This window comes from Mauremys mutica, unplaced genomic scaffold, assembly GCF_020497125.1.
Source record: "Mauremys mutica isolate MM-2020 ecotype Southern unplaced genomic scaffold, ASM2049712v1 001268F_np12_obj, whole genome shotgun sequence".
In the NCBI taxonomy this organism is placed as follows: Eukaryota; Metazoa; Chordata; order Testudines; family Geoemydidae; genus Mauremys; species Mauremys mutica.
In genome coordinates this window covers 52,646-80,122 of record NW_025423151.1, presented here as the reverse complement: position 1 = coordinate 80,122, position 27,477 = coordinate 52,646, and the positions used below count along the sequence as shown (strand labels likewise).

Here is a 27,477-nt window from a genome sequence, read left to right as displayed (position 1 = left end):
GGACAACTTGGCAGCACCCAGAGCCAAGGGCTGATGCCCTGCATTGTGTTTGTGCTGAAGGAAATGTTACCAAACTACCACAAATGGCGCTATAACTCCCATGGAGTGAGAGAACGAATTGGTAAGAATAGCTCCTCAAGGGGAGCAAAGTTGAACTCTGTCTAGAGAGAATGTGTCTTTCTCTGTTGTCCCCCCTCACCCCCCCCTTTCATTATAAATGGCTCAGTGAGCACTTGGATTTATACTTTATAATGTAACGGTACCTATTGCTTCTGAACTCAACAACTGCTCTCTCTGAAGACTGAATTCATTCTTCCTGCTTTTCAGGGTGCCTAATCCTGCAGCTCATCCATGCTATTCTCAATCTCTGCCCTGAAATGGATCCTCACAGCAGGTAAGGGGAAAGTGAATTTCATATATCACTCTATATGCAACAGTCCCATTTACAGTGCAGAAGACCTCAGTCACTGTTCTTTTGTTCACAACTTGGAATGTGAAATACTAACTTGGCAACAGTATAGTTTGCTGCTTTGTAGCCTTGGTCCACCTTGCTTACGTTGAGCCCAGGGAAATGCAGAAAGGGGTGGGAGAGAGGGCAAACCCAGATGGTTATGCAAAGCTGCTGATGAGGGGAAGGAAGCCAGTGGACAGACTTAATTTTATACTGCTGCAGATGTGTACATTCCAGACTGCCATCCACTTCTCTGTGGTTGGTGTGCCCACTTTGGGGGTTTGCACCTAACATATTGGGGAATGAGGGAGAGATGAAGTGAGGGGGTGGTATAGAAATTGAAAGAAGTTACTTAACTTGCATGGTGGATCAGTAGGACCTTTCTATCTTACGTATTTCTAATGTGCTCATCCCTGTAGTGTCTGGGTTGATGATGGCACTGATACATGTTGAGTGTATCAGATCAGGCAGAGGACCTTTCCTGTGATTGCTTGCTTTCCAGTGTCTGTGTCCTTGTCTTGCAGCAATGCTCCAAGCCTGCAGTCCTTGTGCATCTTCAGCCTGGCCAACACGGAAGCAGGACAGGCTGTCATTAACATCATGGGCATCGGTGTGGACACCATTGATATGGTAATGGCCTCACAGTCCTGTAGGTGAGTTACGTGTTCCACTCTTGCGGCATGGAAAAAGCAGCAACAAATCATACTTGAAATGTGGTTTAACTGGGTTACATGTTGCTGGGAGTCAATGTAGTTGCCAGTCGGGGCAACTGTCTCTGATCATAATTCTGAAAAAATAACCAAAATCTGCCGCTTATTCACAGCTTTCTGTCACTGTGCTTATTCTCTTCATATACATTCCCTAATTCCTGCAGTTGCTTTTCATTTCTGATTTTGCTTAGCCTAACTGAGTATTGCACTAAGGAAATGAGATGTGGGTATGCTTGATTGTTTCACACTTGCTTGTAGTAATGCTATTATAAAGAGCTCACTAGATTCAGCATATAAAAGTACCAAATGAAGTAAAAGGCAGGAAAATTATAGCAAAAGTTCCAATTTTCATGCCTCTAAATCATGCCTTGAGTCCAGTACAATCCTTTAGCATGAGTAAACCATTACAAAGCTTGAGTTGCAGTGTTAGAAAGTCCTTGTGGTTTCTTGATTAATCGGTTTCTTAAAGGTGGATTCCTGAAGGCAGTACTGGGGGCTGCTTCACAACTTAAACCTCCTCTCCAACCAGTTATCAGGACAGTTACTTTTGAACACTTCAACAATGGTTAAATCCCTTTATTTATTAGTGTGTAACTAAAGGTCCTTCTGTGCTTTAAAAAACTCTCTCTGGCCCTTAATAGTGTGCTCAGTGGACCCACCCAGCCTTTCTGGCTCGGGAGCGTTAACTCTTCAGATACTTTAACAAATCTGTTGGGGAAAGAGGGAACCTAGAATACAGTGAAAACAAATAGCAATATTGAATTAGAGATTTTTCACAGACTGATGCCACATGACTGGAGTACAGATAATCTGTAGTAGAAGCTTTCAGACTTCTTAGTCTGGACCTTAAGTATGTGTATGTGTGCGTGTGCACGGAGTACACCCGCCCTTTCAATTGTGACCATGTGGACCCATCCTCTCCCATTCATGATAGCATAAAATCTCTCATGAATGTAGCAGTTGCTTCTGTGGAAAAGTAACATTAGGAAAGTATCTAAGCATTTTAGCTGCCTTTAATGTGGGTTGCCCTTTGTGAAGAAAGTTAATCAAGCTACTTACTTTGGCTCTTCATTTCATCTACCCTCCTATCTGTTCTGCTCCTCCCTCCACCTGCACATACTGCTTTACCATGTAGTCCTCCTTTCCCCTGCACAGTCAGGAAGCAAGGAAGAGAGCCAGTACTGTGTGGCTTGCTGTCTCTCTACGGATCACTAGCAACTGCTTCGCAGACCACCAGTGGTATACAGAGGTCAGGGGTTCTCAACTCTTTGATCTGTCATAGAGACCCATGACACTGCTATATTTGGTTATTTTACAGTAGCTGTTGGATGCTGTCTCATCACCCTGTTTATACAGCTTGGCTGTTGTTCCCTAGCCAAGTTTGTTTTACTCAAAAATAGTTCCTTAACAATAGTGTTCTCCCTTTCTTCTCCTTAAAATGACCATCACTTATTTATATGCAGTGTTGTTGTAGTTGTGTTGGTCTCAGGATATTAGGGGGACAAGGTGGGTGAAGTAAGCTTTTATTGGACCAACTTCTGTTGGTTAGAGAAACAAGCTTTTGAGCTTACACACAGTTACCTTACATCTGTATCAAAGGTAGCATGCATCAGCAGTTATGATACTATGTGTGCTCCAGGGCCTTGTTTACCCATCTATGCCAAGGACACTTTAATCTTTTTGATACTCTTGCTTTTATACATTAGTCCTTGAATTGTCCTGGCCTTGCCTCTGTGTTTCCCCTTTCCATGCTTCCTGTGACATGCGTCTATAAAAATGAAGTAGCTGATCTTAGAAATTTTAGATTTATTTTACTTGTTTGGTCCAACAGTTATACTCACTCACTGGAGAATTTCAAGGGAATTGCACGCATTGCAGATTTGTGGAAGTAAGTGTAATATTATGCAAGCCAGAACCACCCCACCCTTCCAAAAAACCCTTTATGTTCAGATAATATGCTGTGTCTGACTTATGGTGAAGACTAGCTTTATTTCATCCTCTTGTCCCTCTGTATTATAGCCTTTGTAATACGTAAGATCACCCATAATTTGGAAACATACATGACGTTGGCATGGCGGGATGGGATAAGGATAAAGCATGTGTTTCAATTCTGAATTGCCTCCTTGTTTTCATGGAATTATCTAAACACAGTAATAACTCTATCGTTCAGATTGTAACAGCTGACATTATAAGTCTGATCTTGAACTTGGCTCTCCTCTATGTAGCTTTCTGTAAATTTTCCTTTCTGCCTGAAATTTCTTCTCCATAGTCTCTGTGCATAGTAGAATCTTTTTGCAAAGTTTTGAGGTTAGTTTCTTAGTTATGGGAGTCTGAAGAAATAAAGAAGGGGACTCAAAATTGTTACAACTTGTTTTATCTTTTCATAACTGAAAAATGGCTTGGTCTGAAAACTTCACACTTGTTTTACATGCTAATTCTCAGTTAGAATTGACACACAGGACTGTTAGTAACAAGCTGAAGTGGAAAAGCTTGCAATTACGAAGGGTCAGATTTTAAGGCTTTAAGTATAAGAGCATTTCTGTGACCAACTTTGTGGCAGTTGTAGGTAACGTGATATGTATCTGCAGAGTTTCATAAGAGGAACTAGTTAGGAATTTGAAGAGGTTATAAACTCTGCCTGTTGCCTGAGGGAGATCTCAAGTAATCACCACAGACAGCTGAGGAGTTGGGTTCTGCTTACAGCAGGGGACTTTTGTCCCCTCTTTGTCCCAAACTAAGCAGCTCCTAAAGCAGCTGTCCAATTAAGGGGAAATATTGGTCTTCATACTGAGGCCCCATCTAGCCACCACCCAAAACTGTGTGACCCTACTTCCAGTTTTATTCTGAGACACTGAGTGACCCTCTGCCCCAGGTATAGCAATTTGCCTTGCCTCATCTTCCTATTTCCTTGCCATGACCATTCCCATTCCCATCTTAACACGCCTGCCCGCCCTAAAGATGTGTTGTGATTGAAAAGGGGTTAGGAGGCCCTTAAGGCTCACCCCCTTCCACCTCTGTTTTGCTCCATAACAAAAGGGAAGGAGGAGCCTGGACTTGTTAGGGGGAAGGAGATCTCTTGGGAGGTTGTGGCATTAATCGCTAAAAAATGTGTCCCAAAACTTTAATAAGGGTTAAAAAGGTTAATACAATTCAGAAACCAGTTTTCTCTTTGTCTGACTGGTTTTGACTCCTTATACAGTGAGACAAATGGTAAACAAACAACCCCTTGCTGATTTGAACATCATCTGTGAAACCGAAGGCAAATGTGGATCCTCTAACATCCACTGATATAGACAGCAGAGTTTTAGATCCTTCATGAGTGCAACATTATCAAGAGACTTCCTCATTCTGCACTAACCAGGATAAGAAGTGCTAACAGCCAGTGGAGGTTTCTGCTGCATTAAAAAGCCATCAAAGGAATAAAAAATTAATGCATACAAAAGTAAGACAATTCAAAGTTAAATTCTCTGCAACTAGCTAGAACTCTGCCCCAGATACCTGTCCAACTTCCACCCTGTAGGCCTAGGTGGAAGTTGGACAGGTATTTTTATATACCATTCACCTTCCCATTCTTCAACTCCCTTTCCTCCAGTACAGATCACTCACTCCCACTATACTGTGTACTAGCCTCATGAAACCCTAAATAAGCTAACACATGGGAGTGAGACCTCTCCCCATTAAAGAATAGACTACAGTATCTTATGTCTTTTTCCACGTACACACCACCTTCTGATCTACTATCTGACTGTATACCACCCAACACACTGAAAAGAGAGATGCCTCTAAACAGTTACACCACCTGCAGCGAGATCTATGACCCATGGTACATTGCCAAAAGAAAGTATTTCCCATATGGTGTTCATTAAACAGTATATGTACTCTAAAGGGTGGGTTTATGTTCCGTGTAGAAGCAGGTGAAACTCTCATGGGAGGGTGAGCAAGATATGGGGAAAGAGTTACCATGGGTGGAGGAATCTTAACTTCAGATGTCTTTGCTTTCTAATATTTAAATGAATTATGTCTCAAACTTAACTGTATTTCAACAACTTTTTTTTGTCTGGTAATTAAGTTTTTAGCTTAATTTTTGTTGGTTTTAATCTCCCTCCTCCTACTCCTTGGCAATAATGGACAATACAAGAGTTTTAAAAAAAATTACGTTTTTTTGGGTTATTGGATCTGTCTGAAAACTGCTTTTTGCACTCTTTGAACTTAAAAACTTATGAGCCAATTTAACTCCAACCTAGGGAAGAAGGAAAATCACAGAACAGTTACGCACCCCAAAGACAAGGGTTTAGAATAGAAACACTCTCAGAACCTTGTGCTACTATTATAAACTCAGGATTAGTTATGCAGTAGTATTTTGCATTATATTGCTATACTTGCATGATAAGTGAGAGTGAATAGAGTTCTCTTACAACCTTTGCTCTTGCTTGATAGGACCACAGAATACTGAATTTGCTATTTGAATACTGTACAGCTAATGAGCATCATTTGAGTTGATTTTAATGCATTCCTTTTGGTTTCTGTTGGGCAACACAGCGATGAGTCACTGGGCCAGGGCCAGCTGCTGATCCAGACAGTAAAGCTGGCATTCTCGGTCACCAATAAACGTCATCCGGTTGAAATCCCCTTCTAGCGTGGTATCCCCACTGGAACAGGCACTTACTCAGCATGGTATGTACCTCTTTGTTGGCCAGCCCAGGCAGTAGTGTCTGTTCCTCGAACACAGAAAATGTGTAACTTGCTAACATTGGATTGAGGTCTGACTCCTCTGAACAGTGCAGTTCTCATCCAGCATACTAGTGATGGGAGGGCACCATAGGGCATTCTCCTTCTTCAAGGGATTAGCCAATGGACATTTAGTAAATTCCCTGTAATGTGGACTATGATAACAAGTTTTCCCCTTGCATTAGAACATTACGGAATCCTCTTATGCAGTGACGCTGGGTATGTGACGCTGGGCCCACTTTTGGGAGGGTAGCAGAATTGTTTTTGTCTTGCTCTTCACCTACTAGGCTCTTGGTGGCACTGGTGCTTCTGGTTCTTTGCAGCTCTGGGAGCAGTGTGGAAGCTTTGAACTATATTCTCATTGTTGGCTCACCAGGACAGCTTTCAAATAGCCACCTACTGTTATTTTCACTTGTTTTGTTTACTGCTTTCTAACATGAGACAGTGCTGAACGGTATGGTAAAGCAGCTGCCAGTAGTACCGTACGGCCAGACCCATCCATTGTCCTCGTGGAAAGCTGAATTCATTCCCTCTCACATCCCTTTCCACTCTAGTATAGAGTAGCATGACTGCCTACTAAATAGTTGCTGAATAGTCTGTCTTGAAGAGCCCTCATAGGAGATTATTCCAGCTTCTCACCTGTGATTTAATTGTGTTCTCACCAGGTGCTCATGGGAACAATCTGATTGCTGTCTTGGCCAAATATATCTACCACAAACACGACCCAGCACTGCCACGCCTTGCCATCCAGCTGCTCAAACGACTCGCTACTGTAAAACTAGTTTCTCACAAGTGCTTTGCCATGCTTTCCCTTTTTGTTGATTCCACCACTTAAACTGTCTCCAGTGACCCTCCAAGATACAACCTGTGAGTGTTCTTGCTGTGAGATTTCCAACCTTGTCAAAAAGGAACTTATATTAAGATTTATCCAGGGACCCTGTATTAAGACATATTCTTTACCTATTAGACTACCACTTTTTGATTGTTAAAATCTGAAAGCTCCTTTGGGTTTTTATTTAGGCATTTAAATGTTGCAATTTCGGGGGTATTTATTTTAACATCTCAACCCAAATCTATCTAGCTGTCTGTCTGTCGTCTTCAGTTTTGCCCCTTTCCTTGTGAAATAGATGAGGAATGGAGCAAAACTCAGAACAATTTGGCAATTTTCTACATGTTCCATTAAAATCAAAATTATTTCTTGATTTTTCCCTCTCCCATGTCCCTGCGCTCAAGGGTGAGAATTTTCTGGAATTTCAGTTTAAAACAAATATCACAAGCCCCATTTATATATTGAGAGGAAGCATCATAGCATTTATCTCCATTTGTTTAGCATGTTTCTTCCCTTTTGCAGGTAGCTCCGATGTCTGTTTACGCCTGCCTTGGGAGTGATGCTGCTGCCATTCGTGATGCCTTTTTGACCCGCCTGCAGAGTAAGATTGAGGACATGCGCATTAAAGTCATGATCCTGGAGTTCCTCACTGTTGCTGTAGAGACACAGCCTGGGCTCATTGAGCTCTTCCTGAAACCTGGAAGTGAAAGATGGGAGTGATGGGTCAAAGGTAAAACAGCAAGTGTCTACATAAGGATTTACTGGAGTAGTAGGATATTCCTATCTTTACATATGGCTTGAAGCTTTCCTGGCTTTGTTCCTTATTTTAGTAAAGATCTCTAAGGCTTTACTTTGTCCTCAGTATGAGTGTCTTTGTCATACACCCTGAGGCGCCTGACAAGATACTGAACATTGGTTTTAATGCTGTGTAGCCTGATTCTGGGACGAGAACCTTATGACCTTCTGATCAATTGGCAAAAAGATTCCCTTCGACCAAAGAGAAATCTTCCTGTGTTCTCCAACCACTATGCAAGCACCTCCTGTTTCAGTATGCTATTTAATTGCACCTACAAAATACGCAGGGAAGCAAAACTTTTTTTCCTGCCCCTTGAAGTAATCTGACTTATAAAAATAATTTATTCCATTCTTCACTGTCTTTTTAGATATTCCTCATAGGTGTTCTATATTAAATGTATGTGTATATGAAATACACGCCTATACCATGTGCTCAAGCTTTACTTACCTGTGTATTTTGTAGGTGGAATTAAATAGCATACTGAAACAGGAAGTGGTTGGATGTAGATGTCTCTCATTTTCTCCCTCTTGCTTTAGGAATTCAGCTTAGGGGAATGGGAGTTGCCTCCAAGTGGTCTTGGAACTGATAGACTCCAAACAGCAGGAAAGATACTGGTGCCCTCCCCTCTTGCACCGGGCTGCCATTGCATTCCTTCATGCCCTGTGGCAGGACCGTCGGGATAGTGCCATGCTGGTCTTGAGGACCAAGTGAGTAATCGCTTTTCTATGCTGTCTTTAGATGTGGCCTGTATTCCTTGTTTCTAGATGTATAACTTTGGCTGTTTTCAAAATATATTTTGTTTGAATGGGCTCAGTTTACCAAGCTCTCCAGATCACTCTGTATGACTGCCTTGTCCTCAGCATTTACCATACCGCCAAACTTAGTGTCATTGGCAAATTTTATCAGCAGTGATTTCATATTTATTTCCAGATCATTGATGAAAATGTTGAATCACATTGGGCCTAGTACCATTCACAGGCTGATTCAGAATGGGCTGTTTTAAACTCTATTTCAGTGAATAGAAATAAACATATCCCACCAGTTCTGACCGGTTGGAGGATCCCTTTTAATTGTAACTTAGATACTTGGTGGTCAGACTCAGAGGCTTCTCAGCTAATAGCTGGTTAGACCTCTTCCTCCAGTCTCCTGGTAACCTGCTTTGCATGCAAAACGTTGGGGAAAATTTAAGTAATTAGGGACGCTTATGTTAAGGAAAAATTAAACTTTCTATTGTGAAGCACATATGCACAATTCTGTTGAAGGTAACCCTCCTCTTTCAGTGTGCTCTGCACTGCCAGTTGAGTAGTGTTACTACATTTATGGTGTGTGAAATATCTCAGACAGTGGAGTTTGCCATGAAAGGCTGGCAGGATCAGGCTGTTCCTGTCAGGTGTGCTGTGTAGGTCCGTGGCTCTCAGCCGGGGTACGTGTACCCCTAGGGGGTACGCAGAGGTTTTCCATGGGATACATCAACTCATCTAGATATTTGCCTAGTTTTACAACAGGCTACATAAAAAGTACTAGCACAGTCACTGCAAACTAAAATTTCCTACAGACAATGATTTGTTTATTTTGCTCTATATACTATACACTGAAATGGAAGTATAATATTTATATTCCAGTTGATTTATTTTATAATTATATGGTAAAAATGAGAAAATAAGCAATTTTCAGTAACAGTGTGCTGACACACTTTTTTGTATTTTTATGTCTGATTTTGTAAGCAAGCAATTTCTAAGTGAGGTGTAACTTTGGGGGTATGCAAGACAAATCAGAGCCCTAAAAGGGGTGCAGTAGCCTGGAAAGGTTGAGAGCAATAGGAGAAGTATGGTAACTTACAGTATTTTTGTGTGTTTTTAGGCCAAAGTTTTGGGAAAACTTAACCAACCCCCTCTTTGGGACCCTTTCTCCCCCCTCAGAAACATCAGAGGTGAGTTGTTAATAAGGACTGAAAATAGCTGTGGTTTTCTGAGAAGTGAGTGGTGCGTGCAACTTCCTTCCTTTTGCTTGTTGCCATCTAAGAGGAAATATGGTTGGGTAAAGCACAAGGAGGAGTTCTGAGAGTGGGTTTTATTTCCAACGCTTGCACGGATTATCTGCGTAATTTTGGATTAGTCTCCTGAACTCTCATTGCCTCTATTTCACCATCTGTAAAAACAGAGATAACATCTACCTAACAGGGATGATGAGGTTTATCTCCTTAATGTTTGTAAAGAACTAGTACACTAGATGTGCAATATAGAGTGTGTGTGTGTGTGTGTGTACATACGTGTACAGGATATTTTGCTCCTGTTCCCAGACATCTGAACAATCTCTCCTCCTTACTGGGCCTACCTCAGACTGACTTGGAGTCCTGAGGATTTTGCCATTCTTCTGCTTTGAAAACCTCTGTCTTCCCTGTGAAAATCTTAATCCCCCTCTATCCAGCTGTCGTACAGATTTGAATATGGTGCTCTTCCCTTGTTGGCAGAGTAGATGAGCACAGTCTACTGAGGCAGCTGCTCTTACATAAGTCCATTGGATCCTTACTCCCCCCTATCTAGAGAAGATGGCTGTGGCACTCATGGGTGGGACAGTTCTCACAGGAAAGTGCAGTACCATTCACTCTGCTGCTAGGTGATGAGCAGGCACAAGTCTTGCTTCCATCCCTGTCAGCCCCAGGGAGGCCCAGAGGGTTGCCTTTGTGCTACTCTCTAGGCCCTGTTGGCTCAGGAATCCAAGGGTAACAGGAAAACTGGGGCCACTTGAATAGCAGAAGAGGGGCTTGATTGACAGTGTGGGTGTCGTGGACTTTTTAGACTATGGTCCTCAACTCTCTTTGTAGGACAGAGCTCGGGACACAGTGCTGCCAGATCTGACCTGGAGCAACAGATAACCTGCTCATGCTCTGCTTTTATTCCCTCTTTGTAGCTCAGTGTCTTGGACACTTGTGCCTTAATCATGAAAATCATCTGCCTGGAGATCTACTATGTGGTCAAGTGAGTCATTGACAATCTGTCCTGCTCTAGAGTTTTCAGTGATGCTAGGGGCACCTGAAAGGGAGGGCACAGTCCTGCGCTGTATGTGGGGTACATACTAAGAGATCCTCCATGTTTGAGGGAGAGGCAAGTTGGAGCTAACAGTTCTATGGAAGTGCTGGAGGGACAGTCAGTAGTTTACCTGTGGCTGCTGGGGCTCAGAAGAGAGGAGCACAAGCCTGCCTCATTTGATTTGAATTTCATGCAGCCATTTATTAGAGAAATAGATGTTATGAGAAGAGTTTCTGTGGTCTGTAAATGTGACATTCTGGGTATGGATCTCAAAAGAGAAATATCTGTCCTGGAATAATGAAACTTTTTAAATATTTTTAAAGCTCATTATGGGACTATGCTAGCCACATGTAATACAGTGAAATGTTCCCATCACACACTGGATGCTAGAATTAAAATTAGGACAATCTAGCTTTTCTCCAACTCTGTAGCAGTGCATAGTATTAAGTTGTTGCTCATGACGTTTATGCCAGAAAATTTTACTTTGCTTCAGTAGGATTCTTTGGATAGACGGGGGGTAATCATGTGTTTTAGAAAAAAGTTTCACCATTTTAATACCTATAATTATGGCATGACATCAATTTACTACTTTAGCTTCTTGTAATATTGGTTGTCTCTTTTTTGGAGGGTGGGGCAAGGACATTATTCTGTTGGTCTAGCATTGCCAGATATGGTATTTAATGGTATTGAGGTAATACTACATAGAATAGCCCTTGTTAAACATATTTCCTTTGATAAGCTTAGTTTTTGTTTGAAGTGTGTATCAACTCTGTATAATAACACTGAGGGGATTCAAGTTTGTGTCTCTGACTTCTAAATCAAACTTCCTCAGCTTACAAATGAATGGATGATTTTCTAGTTCCCAAACTTGCAAAACATATCCTGAGGTTTAGAAGTCCAGATGTGTGTTCTCTCTCTCTGTCCTGCCAGAAATAAAATTCTCAGTAAAATTTCAGAGTGGTAGCCGTGTTAGTCTGTCTGAGCAAAAAGAACGAGGAGTACTTGTGGCACCTTAGAGACTAACAAATTTATTTGAGCATAAGCTTTTGTGGGCTAAAACCCACTTCATCGGATGCATAGAGTGGAAAATACAGTAGGAAGATATATATACACAGAGAACATGAAACAATGGGTGTTGCCATACCAACAGTAACGAGTAATTAATTTAGGTGAGCTATTATCAGCAGGAGAAAAAAAGCTTTTGTAGTGATAATCAGGATGGCCCATTTCCAACAGTCGATAAGAAGGTGCGAGTAACAGTAGGGGAAAAATTAGCATGGGGAAACAGTTTTTACTTTGTGTAATGACCCATCCACTCCCAGTCTTTATTCAAGCCTAATTTAATGGTGTCTAGTTTGCAAATTAATTCCAATTCTGCAGTTTCTCGTTGGAGTTTGAAGGTTTTTTGTTGGAGTATTGTGACTTTGAAGTCTATAATTGAGTGACCAGGGAGACTGAAGTTTTTTCCGACTGGTTTTTCAATGTTATAATTCTTGATGTCTGATTTGTGTCCATTGTGTAGAGACTGTCCGGTTTGGCCAATGTACATGGCAGAGAGGCATTGCTGGCTGTTTCCCCATGCTAATTTTTCCCCCTACTGTTACTCACACCTTCTTGTCAACTGTTAGAAATGGGCCATCCTGATTATCACTACAAAAGCTTTTTTTCTCCTGCTGATAATAGCTCACCTAATAGCTCACTTTAATTACTTACTTTTGTTACTGTTGGTATGGCAATACCCATTTTTTCATGTTCTCTATGTATATATATCTTCCTACTGTATTTTCCACACCATGCATCCGATGAAGTGGGTTTTAGCCCATGAAAACTTATGCTCAAATAAATTTGTTAGTCTCTAAAGTGCCACAAGTACTCCTTGTTCTTTCAGTAAGATTTAAAATCAAGTCTGAAGCATGATCCAGAATGGATTCCAGCTTCTTCTCCCAGAGCTGTTCTGTTCTGCAGACCTAATAGGAAGCAGTAACTTACTTTTATCCCTAAAGTCAGCAGAATACACAGACAGGGAGCTGATTTTCTGAGTAAGAATGTGACTCTCTTACATACTCACTTTCCTGAATGTAACTACTGTTCTGAAAAGTCAGGAATAAATAAAAATCACGTTTAAAAAGATGAGTTGATTCTCTCCGAGGGTCACCCTTCTTCCATACCAGTTGATGCAATAAGTGGGGTCCCCTTTCTGAATTCACTCTGTGTGCCCATAACAAGCTGTGCCCATAACTTTCCAATCTGAATCTTAGAAGGAGCATGTTCTCTGATCAAAGAATAAATGAAAATGTATCTGATTTCTCTTTTTGACTTTGTCAGGGGCTCACTGGACCAATCCCTGAAAGACACCCTGAAGAAGTTCTCCACAGAAAAGCGCTTTGCTTACTGGTCAGGATATGTGAAGTCATTGGCATTGCATATGGCAGAGACAGAGGGTAGCAGCTGCACCTCCTTGACGGAGTATCAGATGCTGATCTCGGCCTGGCGGATGCTGCTGATTATCTCCACCAGTCATGTAAGAGCCATCCTGACTAATAATGTTTTGAATAGATATGTGCCCTGATATTCAGGCCACATGTGGCACAATAAGGGATCAGGCTGCTGGCTTTTGTTTCCATTATCTTGTATGTGTACTCACAATCCGAACGGACACCAATACCGTACAGCAGAATTACCTCAGAGAGTTTTGTTTTGCCAAGTGATCAAAACTAGCATACTGTATGTGTGTGGCATGGGAGTGCGGGGATGTTACATCATTTCTATAATAAGTGTAAAGAAAGCCAATAACACTGTCTATACCCAGAGAGATGCAGTAGGTTATTATCTTCTACTGTATTTTCCACTCCATGCATCCAACGAAGTGGATTCTAGCCCACGAAAGCTTATGCCCAAATAAATGTGTTAGTCTCTAAGGTGCCACAAGGACTCCTCGTTGTTTTTATAGTACAGTGTGGTGAAGAAGCCCAGTGTATACCCCAATAGTCCCCAATTACCTGTCACTCAGTGTTGGCTTTTTGCCCCTTGCTTTTCTAACAACTAGTAATTCTTAATTTCTTTCTCTATAATTGAATCATCTGACAGATGCAAAAGCCTATGCCACCTTGTAAATTAAGAACAAATACAAAAAGGAGGGGGTTGATGTTGGATTGGAAAGACGAGGGTGTGTGTTTTGTTGATGTAACTTTCACTATCATGTATATTTAGTCTGAGCTCTCAATTTGTCTCTGATCCGTCTCTAGGCAGATATAATGCATCTGACTGAAACTGCAGTCCGGCAGCAACTGTTTCTGGAGGTGCTAAGTGGGACCAAAGCTTTAGTAAGTGTTTGCATTTCAATTTGTAGCTCTTCAAGGAAACTGTTTCAAGAATGGGAGCACAATTGTCCAACTCCTTTGTGGAGCTCTAGTCTTGTATCTACTTGTGGTTCAGATTTTCCCTGATTCTGTGAGATTAGACTGAAACAAGAAGGTTTATCTCAGAATTACTTTGTTCTCCATAAGTCTTTATTCTCCAAATTATATTTGATTTACTTGGCCAGCGGGTGACACTGCAATTAGTGCTGTCTAGTGATCCTGCAGCGTTGCCAGCTGTTGAAAGGCAGGCATGGTCATTGGCTGGACCCTGTGTACTCATTCCAGCTACCTGAAGTGTCACTTGCTATTGAAGGCAAGGTCGATTACCTGCTAGATCTGCAGTTGCTGCATTGTTTCTGCACCGGCTGATGATGACTATAATAGATGTTTCTTTTAGGTGGATGTTTCACCTGGGGATAATTTCCTCTCTTTCCTCTTGAGATAGCAAGAGGAAACTCTGGTGCATGGCTTTACGCCAATAAAAAACAAGTGTGCCACAGCTTTCATTCCACATAGGTTGCAAGTTGAGATGTAGAATTTATAAACGGGATCTTGCAATGGATCCTTGGAACACAGTGACCTCACTGCTGAGAGTTAAGTTCTGTTGACCAAATGGGCTAGCACTTAAAATGTGCTGTTAATATCCAGGACTCCCCACGCCTTTCTTAGCAGTCGTGCGGATGTATCTCTGCTCCCATAGCTCTGTGGAAGGACATATTGAGTCGCATCATCTTTTTATAATCGATAGTACCATAAACCTCTTTAGCTACAACATGGCTGTTTCTCCACATATTCTGTTGACTACCTGCTCTGTACACGAATCTGCTTGGAATATAGCAGCTGGGCAGGGGTGGGATGGGGAAGCAAGCTCTTAGTGCTCTAAATGTCTGTGTTGAGCCGCTTCAGCTTTCTCATCTGTGAATGTTGCAACTGTAACTGTTGGGACATCTCTCCTTAGCTGCTGGTCCCCATGTCGGTGTTGTGCCTGCAGCTGGGGTCCATGCTGTGCACCCTTCTGCTGATCCTGCTTAAACAGTGGAAGAGGTAGGTGTGCTATTTGGATAACTCTTCATAAGTAAGCTAATAGTCACTGATGAACGTAAGAACTTGGAAGAAGATGTTTGAGTTGCTGTCTAGACTGAATTGTCATGGTGATCTGGGAAATAAAGCGATATCTTATGGTTGCACAATACTCTTTATCTTGCCAGGCCATGGCTTCGGGGGCTGTGCAATCGCAGGATTCACATTGAGGGTGGCATTGATGATGGATGCTGCTGCTGAACTTTATTGATAAATAGTGATTTTATGCTTTTGTGAGTTTACTTTCACTGGGGAGAATTGGAACAAGGAAACTTCAATTATAACGAGCCTGCAATCTCACTGTGTTTCCGCCACACATTTCTGAAATATCCATGAAGAGACCCTACTGATGACTTAAATTAAGCAAACTGTATCTGTGCCTCCCCACACACATCTCCTAGACGTGATTTGCACAGATCAGTCACAGCCAAGATGATAAGTGGGGAATCTTGTCTTATCTGACGAGCTCTCCCTTTTTTGTTGTCAGCGAGTTGGGTTCTGTGGATAAAATCATAAACTCCTTGACGCAGATTCTGGAGGGAGTGCTGCAGGCAGATCAGCAGATGATGGAGAAGACCAAGGCTAAGGTGTTCTCTGCTCTCATCACTGTTCTGCAGATGAAGGAGATGAAAGGTGAGATGGCCTGGCAGAGGTTATGAAGAACAGAGCTGCCACCACTGGAAACACTTGTGTCCCATTCAAACATTTTTGAGTCAGGAATGCACACATTGTTGGCTGCCAGTGCAGGACAGTGACTATAGTTGGTAGCTAGTGGGATTTTTCTGTTTAATTTATCTTATTTATTATTTGTATTACGGTAGCTCCCAGAGGCCCCAGTCAGCATCCAAGTCCTGTTTTGCTTGGTGCTGTACAGCACAGAGTCAAAGGCACTCCCTGCTCCAAAGAGCTTACAGTTTTATCGCTTAATCCTTTTATATGGCCCTCATCCCCCCAATCTGAATGCTGCAAGGCCCGTCTCTATGCACTTTTTGAGAAGAATTCAGGTTGAGCACGAGAGGGCTTAATTTTAGTTGTTATTAGCACTTGTGCCCGCCAATGGGTTATTGTCAGCTATAATGATAGGGAAGGGTGGTGCAGTTCATAACGTTGGAGTGTGTATATGATGGGAATTGAATATTTTAAGGGCTCTCAAACGTGAGACGGGTGTTCGCTGAATGAGAGAAATATAGGAATTGCTGGACTAGACCACATCCATGGTCCTTCAAGTCCAGTATCCTGTCGCTGACAATGGCCAGTACCAGCTGCTTCAGAGAGAGGTGCAAAAAACCCTGTAATGGATAATTATAGATTAACTCCCCCGGCTAATGGCTGGTTTATGCGCTGAAGCATAAGAGGTTTGTAGCCATTTTCCCCCCAAGAGATCCTGTTTGTTATGATTGTACATATTGTCATTATCCAGATGAATGTCTAATCCCTTTTTGAGTCCTCCTAAGCTCTTGGCTCATTCGGCTGGCTTCGTTAGGTCCCTCTCGAGTTCCTCACAGTCTTGTGTAGGTTATAAATAGATATTTGTAGCATAATGAAATGCAAAGCAAATAAGTCCTGTCTCTGAGATGGAGGCCCCAGCAGTGCAGTAGTTAAACTGAAAGCAGAAGTGTGAGGGGGATGAGTTAATCCATTGTGTGCTTTGTGTGTGTGTGCCATAGTGAGCGAGATCCCTCAGTACTCCCAGCTGGTGATGAGCGTGTGCGAGACCCTCCAAGATGAAGTAATTGTGCTCTTTGATCAGACACGACATAGCCTCACGTCTGGAGACTCTGCAGATGACAAAGACAGCATGGAAACAGATGATGCCTGCCGGGGTAAACACAAGGACCAGCGAGATGGGGTAAAGGAATCATTTGCCTGCTCTGCAGCCATGTTCTCTTTCTGTAAACAAAGTTACCTGCTGTGTCCACTGCACCATAAAATGCCCCATCTGCATCATATCACTAGGTAGAAAATGGAGTGTCTTGATGCTTTATTTTGCCAGATAGGGTTTGCAGGCTTATTCACTTCCTGGTGGCAGAGCCCCTGTGATTACGCCCAGACATAGGGGATAGGTTATTGAGATGTGCTTCTCTTGCTATACCAAAAGTTCTGGGAAGGTGCTCTTCAGAAATCTGCTCCTTGTGTGCAAGCCTGTTTGAACTTTAATACGAGGTTCCTGAAAACACACGGAGCCTGTTTTTAGCAGGCGTCTCTTCCAAAGTATTTAGTTAACACGCTCTGATTTCTCTGGTATCTACGGAGGTGTCTAAAAATATTCCCTACCATGTGTCTGATGACAGTGTACGTGGCTGGCTTGTTTCTCTATAATGCAAATCAAAGACCTTGCTTCCAGCCCTTGCGTCTCCTATACATCAAGCAGGTCTGTTACTAGTGGCAATATATGTACCTCCTGAGATGATAACCCCAGGAGAGCAAGTCCGGAAGTCTGATTGTGTCCATCCTGCATGCTGAATGTACATTTGCCAAGTAGCAGATAGGTCTGAACTGCCCTATAGACTACAGTAAGTGGGATACCAAGGAGGATTGTGGTCTCTTTGTTGGAGCTGGGGACATGGGGTCAGGACGCCTGGGTACCATCTCTGCTATTGACAAGCTCTGTAACCTTCGCTGAGTTATTTAACCTCTCTGTAAATTTAGTATTATGTTTACTACCTCCCAGAGCACTGAGACTATTAATACTTAAAATTTGCTTGGAAATGATCATGAAAGGTTTTATAAGAGCAACGTGGTGGTTGTCATACAAGCAGTTAGGATACTCCCACCTCAAAGGGGGAAGGGTGAACCCTTGAAATTGTGGGCTCAAATGTGCGAAAGTCTTCAGTGGCCTCTGTGTATGTTTCACACCTCGCTCCTTTGTGACCCATTACCTCTGAAGAGACTGTGGGTTGGTCCTGACTGCGAAGGACTATTGTAGCTGTGAGTCTGGTGGTGTGAGGTCTCCTCTGAGTACCTTACTGCAGGAAATGGATTGTTACTGCTTCTCTCCGAAATCTATTTTAAGGCACTTTGCTGCTGTGCAGCCCCGTAAGTGTACACAGTGTTTACTGATGCCATAATTCATGTATGTGAGAACAGTTACAACTTAGATCCCATCTACCCGTTTGTTTTTGGACAGTCTTTTAATGTCTGTCTTTCCTCCCTCTCCTGCACTCTGGGATCTCTCATGTCCCTTTCTCCCTCCTTCCCTGTTGCCGCAGGTGTGTGTTCTAGGGCTGCATCTGGCAAAGGAACTCTGTGAAGTAGACGAAGATGGAGATTACTGGCTGCAGGTTACTAGGAAGGTCCCTATGCTGCCTACTATCTTCACTGCCCTAGAGATCAGCCTGAGAGTTAAACAAAACCTTCACTTCACAGAAGCCTCATTGCATCTACTGCTGACCTTAGCCAGGACGCAACAGGTGAGAGAGAGACCCAAATGAGAGCTTCTTGCTGGATTGTTGGATCTATATTTAAAATGCAGTTCGTGTCACTGCGTTGTGTGTTGGCAGCATCAAGCTGTACAGCTGAGCAGTGCACTATGCCTAACGGGCGCCATTAAAGCCCTGCCAAGGGGGAGTGAGTTGTAGGTCTTGTACAAAGAACTGCTTAGTGTTTCCTTTCCTTGCTTTTCTGGATAATGGAATGTCTGTGCTGGAAGAACAGAACCAATCCTGCCCTAGTGTAAACCTATAATTCAGAGCAAGTGCTTTCCCTGCAAACACCCCCCTCCCAGCCAAATGTAGCCAGTACAGCTAAGACAGCACTGAAATGCAGAAATCTGCTCTCCCTGTAGCCATAATATAAAGCAATACTTTTTTATTGAGACCTCAGCACTGTACAGGGGGAGGAGTATATAAGGTTCCTTTCTTACAGGAACTTCCAGTCAAAGACAGAGGGGACACACAGGGTACCAGGAGATGAGGAGGTGTGTTCATCACACAGCCATGTCGGGGGAGGGAGATGTTGTTTTTCATTTTAATGGAAGAAAAGTAGCACTGTCTGGGGTGATGGAATTCAGATTTCTGGGCTGCAGGGACAAAGTGTGTGAAAGAGAAAGGTAGAAAACAGAAGTGCTAGGGGCATCTCCCCCAGCTCAGAGACAATAGTGGTACCTCTGACAGTGACTTTTCTGTGTTGTGCAGGGTGCAGCAGCTGTGGCTAGTGCTGGTGTCACACAGAGCATCTGTTTGTCCCTCTTGAGCGTATACCAGCTCAGCACTAATGGAACAATTCAGGTGAGTGCTGCTTCCTCTTGATGTGGATTTGAAACTCATTGGGAAAAGTGTGTCCTGCTCACCCTCTACTGGCTCTGTACTAGAGCAGTCATGGGAATAGAAGAAGCGAGCACTGTCACGTGTGGCCCTGGAGAACTCTGATGTCATTGTGAGAAGTGTGGGGTGTATTTGAGGGAGCAGAAAAACAAACAAACCATGTGTCTTCTTATGGCTGGTCTGTTCAGACACCTGCTTCATCTCGGAAGTCTCTGGATGCCCCATCCTGGCCTGGGGTCTATCGTCTCTCCATATCATTGATGGAGCGCCTTCTTAAGACACTAAGGTACAACTTCCTGACAGAGGCACTGGACTTTGTGGGTGTCCATCAGGAGAGGATTCTTCAGGTATGTCCACCCCTTCCCCTGTAATAACTCAGTTGTCATGTATGTAACAGTAGCAGCCAGAATGTGCTAGACACAGAAGAGACAGTCCCTCCCTCAGATAGCTTACATTCTTCAAAAAATAGGCGAAGAGTTGGGGAAAGGGATACACAAGCAAAGGAGTCAGACAGGTGATGGATACATGTCTTGGTAGCTATTAGATCCTGAGTTGTTAGCACTCATCCATCACTTTTACTCTTGGGGGTCCTAATTCTGCTACAGCTGTTTCATGCACTCACTCAACACAATAACAGTTGTGGGTGCTGGGTGAGAGCCTAAAGTCTAAAACCGACCTCACTCGGACTCCATCAGTAAATGAAAATACTGCAGTCAAGGTCCAGTGTCCACTTAGGTGGGCAGTGCGAATATCTAATACAGGGGTCGGCAACCGTTCAGAAGTGCTGTGCCGAGTCTTCATTTAATCTCTCTAATTTAAGGTTTCGCGTGCCTGTAATTCATTTTAACATTTTTAGAAGGTCTCTTTCTATAAGTCTATAATATATAACTAAACTATTGTTGTATGTAAAGTAAATAAGGTTTTTAAAATGTTTAAGAAGCTTCATTTAAAATTTAAATTAAAATGCAGAGCCCCCCGGACCGGTGGCCAGGACCCGGGCAGTGTGTGCGCCACTGAAAATCAGCTTGCATGCCGCTTTCGGCACGCATGCCATAGGTTGCCTACCCCCGAGCTAATATTTAAACCCCTGTAACAGCTGAACTTTGTGAGGGCAAATTTGCTGAATAGCCCTGTTCCTAGGTAGGTGCTGAATTGCCTCTGTTAGTAAACTTCTTCGACAAATAGCTCTCTTGTTTTGGAGCAGGAGCTCCTGCTGACTGGAACGGGCTAACTTGTAAACCTCGATGAGTTCAGAATGTCACTGGTGTCTCCTGTCTGTATTGGAGCTGGTAATTCTCCTACCGCTTTCTCCTTATGTATATTCAGCTCTTCCTTCTAAGTAGGAGATAAGTATTTTTGTGCTCTGTCCATCATGGTCTGGATCATTTCTCTCTCTCCAGTGCCTGAATGCAGTACGGACAGTGCAGAGCCTGGCCTGTCTGGAAGAAGCTGACCACACTGTTGGCTTCATTCTTCAGCTCTCCAACTTTATGAAAGAGTGGCATTTCCACCTTCCACAGCTCTTGAGGGACATACAGGTAGGAACCAAAGCATTCCCCTGCGTACTGCATTTTCCCACACAATGCCCAGCACAGCAGGACAGAGAATGTGGCTAAGGCAGAGAGCTTGTAGATAGCTCTTTCATTGAAGCTGTTTTAGTGGGGATCATAACAGGCCATTAAAGGAAGGCAGCTCTTTATCATGAAGAGTTTCTGGACCTTACAGTCACATAGTGAGGTACATTTAGTCGAGGGGGGTGGAAATTGACTGGGACTTGGAGGTGACAACTTTTGGAGGACTGACTGTCTTAGTGCATGTGGGTTGGAACCTCAGGGTCAAGATACTTAAGGAAAACACTGGTAAAATCCGAAAACGCCATTGTTGCCCGTTCTGGGATGAAAGGTTCTGTTCAGACTGGATTTTTAAATTGTTAGGGTATAATAGTAAAATTTAGTCTTGTGAGGGGGGGACTCAGTAATGGAGAATTTAGATGCTTGTTTAGGTTGCAGCTGTGGAGATTGTCAGCTATGGATTGATCAGTTTCCTCCCCCTCCCATCCCCCTTTGTTTCAGGTGAACTTGTGTTACCTCTGCCAGGCTTGTACCTCCCTCCTGCACAGCCGCAAAATGCTTCAGCACTACCTGCAGGTGAGGATGGAGGTCCCAGGAAAACTGAAGGGGAGAGTTTTGGTCCTGGGTCCCTCACCCATAACCAAGCAAAAGATCAATCAATATCTAGTCACTGTTTCCAGTGACAACTGCTGACCAAGACCAGCCCAGGAGCCAAGGTTTAGTTATACTCCTCTACACCAAAACTTACGAAGAACAGCTCTGTGTGACGAAGTGGGAATGTTCTTAATGTTTTCTCTGAATACGGTGTGGGTGCCTCAGTTTCCCCTATGCATTTCTTAAGTATCTAGGTGGTGGGATAAGAGGGTGTGATTGGTGCAGAGCCCTAGAGGGCCAGTGTGATGGTGTCTGCAGAGAATGACTGACACCCTATCTCCTGGCAACTGATGGCCTGGGCACCTCCCCTGCTAAGGTGCCAACTGAAGGTGTTGGAAAACAGAGAGATCAGGTGGCCTCCTGGGCCGGGAAAGAGATAAGGGCCAGAGGAGGGGCTGGAGAGTTTCAGTTTGGAGCTGGCTGGGGAGAGGGAGGGAGTCCCAGGCCTGGGGTCTAAGCTCCCTGCCCCGCAAGACGGACTTGACTGAGGGGTCCTGTTGTCTGTACCTACAAGCTCTGTTTTGGACTGTGTTCCTGTCGTTTAATAAACCTGCTGTTTGACTGGCTGGCTGAGAGTCATGGTGAATTGCATGAAGCGGAGGGTGCAGGGCCCTGACTCCCCCACACTCTGTGACACTCTGAAATAGGGGACGTTTTGTGGGCCAGTCATATTAAGCAGAATGTGTTGGACATGGAAACCGTAGCCACTGCCTGAACTCTTTTATTAGCTACTTCCGAACTACAAGCTGTGCAGGGGCGAAGCTGTGTCCCAGTGGTTATTGTACAACCCTGCCTCCTAAGAATGAGGGGACAGCAAGGACTTCGTGTCCTTGGCTTGATTTAAAGTGGCGATGAAATACAGCACCTGCTCTTGTGGTATCCCTAGATGGATTTTGGGTGGGAAGGTGATGCACTTCAGGCACCACTTGTGTTGGGGCTAAGGTTCTTTCTGTCAACAGTTTGATTAGAAAAGCCCTTTCCAGAGTGTGCTCACTGAACACACATGCACACTGTACCCTTGCAATAAAGATAAGGCTGCACCTTATGATGCAAGCTAAGCATAGACCTCAGGCTTCTAGTAGGTTGCCAACGTGGCCCTTGGTTGGGCAAAGCGTGAGTATCTTGCTTTAGGGATTCCTGTTACTGGTAACTTGTTTTTCTGCAAAGCTTGGCCTTAAACTGCAAGGGATTGCCTCTGTATGTGTGTCTCTCTTCATTTGACTTCCTTCTCCACAGACGAAAAATGGCGACTCCCTCCCATCAGCTGTGACACCTCGAGTGCAACGCACCCCCCAGACCTCCTCCAAGCATCCGAGCCCTGAGTCAGAGGCAGCCGAGCAGAAGGCGCTGCGTACAGTGCAGTATGGTCTCTTGAAAATCCTCAGCAAATCTCTAGCTGCCCTACGCCACTTCACCCCCGACGTCTGCCAGATCCTCCTCGATCAGGTACAGGAATAGGAGAGTGATGTCTGCGGGGCAGGGAGTTTGAAGCACCCTAACTGATATTGTGGGTCTCAAGGGAGCCACAGCCTGTCCCATTCATACAGGAGACTAATCCCTCCCCCTAAAACACACAGGAGTCCATACCTGCACCCCAGACCACCTAAACTGAATTGCAAGGTACATCCCTAGATTTTAGGCAACCAGAATGAGCATTTTATTGCTATTCATCAGTGTTTGTGTGTTGATTCCATCTTCGGCAGTGAAATGGGAGGACGTTTGCACCTCTATTTACCATATTAGTCTTTTGATTCTAAAGAGCCTAGTAGCCAGATAGCTCTTTGGCATGAAGAAAAAGTACTGTGCTATGCTGATGATCTGATAGGGTATGTCTGCACTACCCGCTGGATCGGGTAGTGTAGATGGATCCGCGGGTAGCGATCTATCTATCGGGGATTGATTTATCGCGTGTAGTGTAGACAACGATAAATTGATCCCCGATTGCTCTCCTGTCGGCTGCTGAACTCCAGCAGTGTGAGAGGTGGAAGCAAAGTCGACGGGGGAGCCGCGTCCGTCGTTCCAGCGCCGCGAGGACGCGAAGTAAGTAATTTTAATTCGATCTAAGATACGTCGACTTCAGCTATGCTATTCTCGTAGCTGAAGTTGCATCTCTTAGATTGATATTCCCCTCCCCCCCACCCCCAGTGTAGACCAGGCCATAGTGTCCCCTCCTCAGACACTTGTCTTGTCTCAGTGTGCAGGATAAACTGGAGGTTGAGACTCTCTTTTCTTATGGCCCCTTTAACACCCTTTTTACCCCTAATACTTTAAGCAGGGGTGGTGGCCACACCCAAACCTTTAGCACTCACATTAATGCAAACAAAATGCTGGCCCTGGCTGTCAAGGTCTGTATCTGCCAGCTGTTCTTTGAAAGGTGGAGCCCAAAGCAGGAGGTCAAGGTCCATGAACCCTAAGGAATCAGACATGGATCAGTCAGAAAGGAAGTCCTGTCTGCACTCTCCTATCAGGGGATTGAGAGGTGGAGGTGCAGATATTTTCAGAGCTTTCACTGGGATTGTTTAGCACAACCGTGTGTGAGAGAGAGAGAGAGAGAGAGAGATACCTGCCCACATCCCACCCAATTTACCAGAGCAGACTAATGCTTCAGCTAGTCTTACATCCTACGCTGGCCGTTACACATGCCTCACACTTCATGAAAAGGCATCCTCCCAACATCCACTCTGCTAGCAGAGTGTGGATCCATACTAACAGCATAACCTAGAGCAGGGGTTCTCAAACAGGGGGTCGCGACGTCATTACATGGGGGGTCGCGAGCTGTCAACCTCCACCCCAAACCCCGCTTTGCCTCCAGCATTTATAATGGTGTTAAATATATTAAAAGGGTGTTTAATTTATTAGGGGGGGTCGCACTCAGAGGCTTGCGACGTGAAAGGGGTCACCAGTAAAAACGTTTGAGACCCACTGACCTAGAGGGTAGAGCACTGGACTGAGACCCAGGAGATCTGGGTTCTGTTCCTGATTCTGCCTCCGGTTTATTGTGACCTTGGGCAAGTTACTTCCCTCTTTGTGCCTCTGGCCATGTCTGCAATGAAGCGGGGGTCGATTTAGCGGGTCTAGTGAAGACCTGCTAAATCGACCACAGAGTGCTCTCCTGTCAACTTCAGTACTCCAGCGGAATGAGAAGATTAAGGTAAGTCAACAGGAGAGTGTCTCCCATCAAAGCAGCACGGGGTAGACACCATAGTAAGTCAGCCTAAGCTACGTCGGCTCCAGCTACGTTATTCATAAAACTCAGGTCGACTTACCGCCATAGTGTAGACAAGGCCTCTTTTTCCATCTGTGAACTGGAGATGATGATGAGACTGACCCTGCTTTGTAAAGTGCTTTGAGATCTATAGATGAAAAGTGCTGTATAGGTGGTGTTACAGTGCGTTCCTGCTGTTTGGATTCACTCCTGTCTCCTCTTCCCTCCAGTCACTGGACCTGGCTGAGTACAACCTTCTCTTTGTTCTGAGTTTTACAACACCTGCCTTCGATTCAGATGTCGCTCCCTCCTTTGGGACCCTCTTGGCCACTGTCAATGTGGCCCTTAACATGTTGGGAGAGGTAGGAGTCCACGTTCTCCTAGTTCAGTCTGTAAAAGCCAAAGAGGCATAGCAGTTGTGCTGTGTTCTGAGCTCTGTTCAGTGGCTGTTTTAAGGAGGAGTGGGGGCTGACCCAGGTACCTCTCCTCCCCTTCTGTATCTCCAGGCTCTAATACAACTTTCCTCTTCCCCCTCCAGCTGGATAAGAAGAAAGAGCCCTTCGCTCAAGCTGCAGGGCTGAATACACAAGAGGAGACTAAAACTCTTAAGTAAGTCCCTGGGTTCCTTTCCTTCCCCGTGGCTGAGCAGAGGCCCAGTGCTCTTCGCCTGACCCAGAGCATGAGCTGTAGGTATAAGTGTCGCACAACCCAAACACATAACCCAGAAAGCAGGCAGGCTGATGTCCAAGATCATCATACTGATTCAGCTGTTGGTGGGCACAGGAGAAGAGGTGGTGGTTACTCGGTACCCAGTCCACTCTAGCCTAACTTACCTGTGCTTTAGGGTGACTTTTCTATTGCCCCAGGGTGTAACCAGTTAGCTCATGGTTACGTCTGAGCAAGGATATTGTACTCCAGCAGTAGTGCAGTGGCACTGTCTTGCTCCTGCTAATTTGTGGTGTTTCCTTGCACAGGTCTTTGCTCATGTTTACAATGGAAAACTGTTTCTACCTGCTCATCTCCCAGGCTGTTCGGTATTTGAGGGACCCAGCGGTGCATCCACGAGACAAGCAGCGGATGAAGCAGGAGCTCAGCTCTGAGCTGGTAAGCATTGTGGAGCAGGTTTCCTGCCTTGTGCTACGTTCCTCTTTCTCCTTTTCGCTCATGTAGATGTCTATTGTGGTGCCCAAAGGCCATCCCTTCTCAGCGATAGCCTGGCCAGGCTAATGGAAACAGCTGTACACAGAATCCCATTAGATTTAGTGCTTGCAATTAAAGTATTCAGACCTTTCTACCCTGGCTGTCAAGGCCATGTAAGTATCCTCCTGTGTGTAAGGCTCAGTGATACTTTGGAGGATGAATACACATTGCTGCCTAGAATCTGCAGAACAGATGTGACTAAAACCCAGAACTGGATAACTAACTCTATTCCTGGATTTGCCACATAATAGAACTCTCTTTGAGCCAGGGGCAAGCTGGTTAAATATGCTAGTTTCCCCAGGCATAAAGGGGGTAATATTGACCTGCCTCACAAGTATCAAGAGGCTTAAATCATGGTGCATAAAGCACATTGCGAGCCTCAAATTGGAGGTGCAGTGAGAATGGGACAGGGATTGATGTGCTTCTGCAGTGCCTACTTTCATCTTGGTTTGCCCCTTTGGCTGTGAATGATCCAGTGAAAATGCAGTATAGGCAGAGGACCATTAGTTCTTGACTGGTCAATGGCAGCCAGTTGCTGTCTAGAGTAGGCTGCTTCAAGACCTCCCCCTTTGGGTCACACAGTCAGGTGGCACAGTCTCCCAGGATTCCTGCCCTGGGGAGAGGAGGGGAGGGAGAGCGCATGTGCTGGGGAAGCTAACTCACTGTGCACTTCTCATTTCAGAGTACACTGCTCTCAAGCCTGTCTCGTTACTTTCGCCGGGGCGGCCCCTCTTCTCCAGCCAGTGGGGTTCTTCCCTCCCCCCAGGGAAAGTCTGCCTCCAAGATTGGCCCTGAGGGGCAGGAGCCTTTGGTCCAGCTGGTACAAGCCTTTGTCAGACATGTGCAGAGATAGGTTGTGTGCTATTGCTGCTATTTCAGGATTGCACCAGAACTATTCATTTCCACCTCAGAAGGCATCATGCTCGGTTGGGCTCATAACTGAGTTGTAACATCTGCTGGGGAAGATAGATCCTGTTGAATGCTTGCACCTGAGTCGGAGAGTCAACATAAGAAGGTCCAAGAATGCTGCCCTGTCCAAAGAACTGCTCAGTCCGTGCATGCTCCTTGCCTGCTAGAGCGATCAGGCTGGGTTTAAGTGTTGACCAGTCAAAACCTTTATTTTTATAGCTTGTACACAGCAGTTGGGTGGGGAGAGGAGGCAGGTTTTTAACTATTTTCCTTTGGGCATTAACTCTGCTCTTAGTACAAGGTGCAATCTTCCTCTCCCCATCAGTAAGTCTGGTGAGGCACAGGCTAGTGAGCAGCCAGCAATTCAGAGACCAGCTTTCTATTGCTATTTTTGTATCAAAGGGGTGCCAGTCACTGCTGCTGGGTTGGCAGAGCAAGGTAAGATGGTGTGTGCGCACCTGTGTCCCTCCTGCTGTTGATTTGCGTGATATGTACATTTTTGAGGACTAGAAGGCAGCCTCCTCCAAAAGGTTTTTAAGTCAAAATTCCATTGCTTGGATCTTGCATTTTTTGTAACTGTGCCCTATTTATACTGATATTAAAACATTTATAAACAGCAGTTGGACTTGTGGGGCTTCCCTGCAGTAGACTAGTGCTGTCTGTTGACTTAAGACTCTCACCATTGCGTATGCAG

At 44.4% G+C, this 27,477-nt stretch overlaps 1 pseudogene; it reads left to right on the top strand.

Moving 5' to 3' along the window:
- LOC123357972 lies at positions 1–27,477 on the top strand (annotated as a pseudogene).